Genomic DNA, 6020 nt, shown 5'->3' on the forward strand with positions numbered 1-6020 from the left:
GGTGGGGTGCGGTGCGGTGCGGTGCGGTGCGGTGGGGTGCGCAGGTCGGCGCCTCCTGAGTCAGCCGCTCTCCTGAGGTGGGGCGCGGGGCAGGGGGGGGACGACACAGACGACAGTGCCCGGCCTGTGGGTCTGTGGTGATGTCCGGCTGGCGGCTTGGGCCTGGCTTAGGCTGGTCAGGCCTCGCTTGAAGGTGAGGGAGCGCGACTTTAATAATCTGTGGCTTATGATTTATAGGCTGTATATTACCTGTCGTCACCCCGTTGTGTTTTCATGTCGACAGTTTAGAAATATTGAAGTAAAAGACTGGAATTCTTTTTCTTCGTGTGAATGATGTTTTTCATATGGTATCATAATTCTTCTGAGGGGGGATAACGTGAGTGCTGAGAGGTTTAGTATTACAGGGAGAGGCCCATCTGCCTCGTGTTGGGCAATAGTTTGCACAGAACAAGCTCTATCTCTAAGCGTGTTATTTATTTCATTTTATGTCAAGGAGCCTAGCCATTTTGGTGTAGAAAATTGCTCCTGTATCACCAGGTGAAAAAAATGGGAAGTATGCAGTCATTCCAGGTCAATTTAGACAATCCAGCCAGACTTGAAAACTCTTGCATTAGTCCGTCGGTCATGAGTCCAACACCATTTGGTTCAAGATGCTTTGCTGTATCAGATGCTAGCACAGAGCATGAGCATCTTCAGGAAAGCTGAAGCAGCACAATTCTTCCAGAAAACGTATCTCCTTCCTTATGCAATCTTGAATGGAGCGCAGTTCTCTCTCCTCCCTCAGTGTACGGAAACCACACCATATCTGCCTGTATCAACTGTGCAGTTTTCCTGCTGGCCCAGAATTGGTAATTAGGAAGTTTGGGGGTAAGTTAATAGGGTTGAGCAAAGCAATGAAAGAGTAATTATAGGTATTTCCTGATTCAGATGAACCCACTGGTCTGTCTTTGGCTGAATCTACTCGGTAGTCCTGTTTGCCTTGAATTGACTAGGATATACAAGCCCAGTGCTAGATCTCTTTCAATTCACTAGTTTACTTTAGTGATCAATTCAGGGCAATCTTAACCAAAAGTTAAAATCACCATAAAGAACTAAGGCAAAAAAGCAAACACTGGAAGCTAGGTTTAAGACAAACAAATCCAGGCTGTTTGTGCTTCTGGCCTGAATGTTACTTTCCTACCTGTGACCCTACATTAACATTTCCTGATGAATCATCATCTTTAGCTAGTGAGAATGTTCCTGTGATCTCAGAGTATCTGAGTTCCCTACCTTGCCTAAGTTTATCCTTGTAATGACTATGTTGTCCTAAGATGATTCCTTCTTATGTAGGCAAATGCCTGCTATTAGCCAAGATAATGAAAGAGCAAAATGCTTGATTATTCTGTAAAGATTACACATCAGATGTCATGATGTAAGCTTGTTTGTGAAACTTTCTGAGGGAAGAATACATAAGACTGAAGGTAAGGTAAATCCTCCGGCTCTGAATCAAACAACTTCACATTGAAGTTGAGAGCCTCTGTCCTTCCCTCCTTCTTGCTTCCTTCTGCTCTTCCAACCTTCTCTGGATGCTAGCCGTGATACTGGGAGCACAGCTGACATTTCACTGAAGCTCCTGAGCCCCCTTGTGCTGCCTTTGATCAGTGTTCCACTCGGCACAGTGCTAGACAATCTGCACATGTTGCAGAGAGGAACCGTTCTCACTGCGCCTCGCCTGTCTGCATAGGTATCAGTTGACGTGAGTCATGAACAATTTTGGTATATGAAAGGCTGAAGTCATAGATTATGGAAAAACTATAAAGAAAATGAAGCCTGAATGAGATTCTTAACTGAAGGGGAGGCAAAAGGTGGTCTTCAGGAATCCAGTTTGAACTGAAGCTCAAGAGATGCGTATTCACTCTCCAACTTGGGTGCAGACTTCCTGTTTGACTTAAGGGAAAAAATGTAAGCTGCAGGCTCGATCAGTCCTGCAGAAAAGAAGAGGGTTTTATGCAGTAGTCCATCTTCAGGGACCATGTGATGGGGTCAGAACTTAAGGTCAACATGAGGAGGTTTACCAGGCAGGTGTGACATCTTCCTTCTTTTACACGTTTAACACCCTAAGTGGATGTTCTTATTCCACAGGCAGATGGCTTCTTCAGGATTTTATCAGCATCCTTCTCAGCTTTGCCTCAAATCACAATAGTGTTGGGTATCTGGAAAATTTTCTACCTTTTGTGGGGAGAGTAATACACAACAATTCATTCTTGCATATTTAGCTTCACTTTGTGAACTTTTAAAAGGTAGAGATTGCCTCTGCTTATGTGTTTCATGCTGAATATGGTCACTGAAACTCTGGTGTTGGGTAGGAAGGATATATAGGTGTTGCTGTAGTAAAAATAACAGCACAAAAAGCCCAAGCATAGATACTTGAACAGAACCTAGGTCACCGATACTGAAATATAATTATTGCTTTCAGCAGTGATTATCCTCTGTCACTGGGATTTTTCACCTAGCAATAACATTACGGATAAGATAGAGCATGGAGCCCACATGAGGAGATCTACCTAGTGCTAGCTCAGGTCTTTTATATGGAATTCCCAAAAGAGAACCAGCCCAATTAACTTACTACTGTGCGCGCTTTGATGAGAATGGTAGAACAGTTCATGGTGCAGGTGCAGATCATCTTTGGCAGAATTTATTCTGCCAAGCATAATGTCACTACAGCATAGCTGCATTGGTCCGGCTCACAGTAGAAATAAGAGTTGCCTTCAGCATCCACAAGCTGGTTGGTCCTGGTCCAAGAGACTGAACATAGGTGAAAAGAAGCCAGTTGTGTTCCTCCTCTTGTTACCCTTCAAAAATTGCTTGATTTCCCTGTGCCTTTAATTCAACTGTACAATGAGATAATACTTAACCAGTCCATCTAGAACACTAAGATTTGCAAAGGAAAAGAACATTTATAAATTACATTTATTTATTTTATTTTACCAAGTAAACACCAGTAGGGATAAAAGTTGAAAGGTTCTGGTAGCAGACACACAGTCCTTCCGTCTCTAAAACAAGTTTTAGAGTTTTTCTATCAACAGGCTGTCTTGTGTTGTTAAAACCATTTTCTTGGAATTGGCATTGCTGTTTTCCATACTGAGCACCTGGAATAATCTCTGTAGCAGGCAAAAGTACTATTGTCAGCTTAAAACTATCCTGTTACCAAAGGGCTGGCTTCTGTGATCAGCAAACACAAGCCTCTGTCTAGGAGGAAGCCAGATCTCTCCCTTTGTGTTCAAATAATTTCACAGTGGGGTTTGATTAGCTGCTGTGCCTGCTCTATGCAAAGATATCTCTCTCTTCCACTTCCCCAAAAGCAAGCGAAATCATTACAGCCCAGAAGGGGCTGTGATTCATTTCATGCAATGTTTCCATCAGTAGTTATGCAGCACTGTCAGCACCCAACTATTAAATAATTGAATCTCAAAAAAAAAAAAAATGAGGAGACTGGCTTAAAAATGTACACTGTAAGACCATATATATAAGGTTACTTTCCTCTATTTTATGCTTGTGAACATTGCAAGCAAGTTACAATTGCATTGCATGCAGGTTAGGTTTTCACTTCTTATTTCCACATCCAGAGGTTTAATTGCCTTTAGAGGAAAGCTGAGATTGTCATGCTTTCCCTTGACTCCGACACCTGGCACCTTAAGTGGTTTCTGCTGGTCTTTATTAAAAATATCTACTATTCTGTGGTGGGAAAGTGTTCAAGAGAGAAATGAGTTAAGGAGACAAATCACATTTATAATAAAATCAATAAGGTAATTTTGTCTTAGCATAATTTTCATATTATAAAATTACTACTAAATTAGCATTATATTAATTTTATAATCTAACTAATGTCCACGAATTTAACAATGGAACTATTACGTTTTGAAAGCAGGAGCTATTGTAATTGCCTAAGTAACTGCAGTGTCCTACTAATAGCATGTATTATTGTTGAATTTTAAAATTCCCTGTGGCTTAGAATGCTATTTTTTGATGCAGATTGTAGTGAATTAATTTGTGAAAAGAAGGAAAACAGGAGTGTAAAGAAAAATGGTAAGATTTCTAAGAATTGGACCAAGTTCCCACGTGGCAACTTTGTGCATGAGAGAACAGAGCAGTAGACAGTGTTTCTGTTTATTCAGGAAAAATACCATGCTTTGATTTCTCAGCCACAGGTTTAACATTTTAATTTCTTCTTCTGACTACTACTGCTGGGGAGTGGGAAGTTCTACCCATGAGTTGGGTAAGAAACAAAGTTGAAGAAAACCCCAACTCAAGAAAGGATAGGTGTATTCAGTGCTAACTTCCTAGATATCCCCAGATAAATAAAGTTCAGTTACTTTCTACTTACATTGTATATTTTTTCCAAGCTGGAACTGTCTTTTTATGCAATGGTTAGCACTGGTCCACAGCGGTGGTTTCTACCGCTACGATAATATTTGCAGAAATAGCGCAAGGTGAAACTATGATGATCCACGTGGTTACACTGAGTTACTGATTTCAACTGCCTTTATCTAAAGCATAGAAAGTAACAAGTTGTACGACGTGAAACTATTGTAAGTAACATCAGTCAAGTAACACTAATGATGCACAAGAAAATACACAGTAAATATAGTATTGCAGTGAGTTTTAAATTTTGACGCATTGCATGAGTCCAAGTCTTTCCATCCACATTACGTATCTGAGCCGGTATGTACTGCTCATGAGAATCTAAACTGATCTGATCGCTGGTCGCACACAGACTTGCACAGATTTGGAACTTTATTAGTTTCCAGGGAGTTGCTAATTCACAACAGTTTTACTCAAACCAGAACAAGTATCCTTAGGATTCACTAATATGTTTGTAAAAGACCAGATACGGTACTGATTTGTGGCAGGTTCTGCCTGGTTTGTTGCAATAAACCAGGCTGCAAAATCCCCAGATTGTCCCCTGGGAGGAAGCTGCAGTGATGGAAAACAGATATATCCTCCCCTACGCTAAAGGACCTACAGAGGACAAAGCTGGCATAATCTGGGAAGTACACGCTGCTAAATGAACAGACGCGAAGTAAAACCACTATCAAAACAGTACAGGTGGCTCTCTTATGATGGGAATTCCAGGGAAAAGGAGCTATATATATGTCAACATATTCTCAGCAGGGGACCACTCACCATTCCCTTTTAAACTGCATTGATCTCTGCTATCAGTGATGACTGTATATCCTTAACCAGGCAGCTAAGGGTATATTTGTTTCCTTAGTACTTTAATCCCTTGGCTTAATAGCTGTCACTGAAAAATACTTCCTTCATTTTGGAAGGCAAAGGTGAGAATGCCACAAGACCAATTCCTGTGATGCAATGTGCATTTGTTGGCAGTGGCTAATTATAGCACAGAAAAACTACCAGCTTCCCCTGCCGAGGACAGAGTACATGATCTCTGAAATACGACTGCACGCTGCTCTTCAGTTTTTCCTGTGTCACGATGTCCACTGACGCTGCAGTAAAACAACAGTTTATCATTCCTTCTCAGGCTGCTGCGTAACAACAGCTCTGGGGAGATTTCTGAGCCTGTCTCCCCTTTTCAAGGTTAGCCAGGTCTGGCATTGACAGTAACCCGTACTCCTTCTCTGTCATCTCACAAGAATAATGACGAGAAAAAAAAAAAACAAAACAAAAACAAAACCAACCCAAAACACCATGCCTTTTCAATTTCAGACAACAAATATATGTATAAGGATGGAGATGAAAGCGAGGGAAAAGAGGCTATCTTGATTCCAAGACGATGACGTGGAATAGTACTACAGCAGGTAAATAAGATTAATATAGCCTCTTTTATGCCTATCTTAGTAATGCTTTTACTTTTCTATTTTTCCAGGCACTCCCTGTCCTCTGACTGCAGGTCAGCTATAGCACAGCGCGCTTCCGGATCTAGGTAGTTGGCTATTGCCTAGAAGATTTGTAAGCTACTTCCTCACTTACTTTTCAAGATAATGCTGGAATTTTATGTAAATTCTGTACTTCACGCCAGT

Source organism: Charadrius vociferus, unplaced genomic scaffold (genome assembly GCF_000708025.1).
Source record: "Charadrius vociferus isolate BGI_N301 unplaced genomic scaffold, ASM70802v2 scaffold55, whole genome shotgun sequence".
NCBI lineage: Eukaryota > Metazoa > Chordata > Aves > Charadriiformes > Charadriidae > Charadrius > Charadrius vociferus.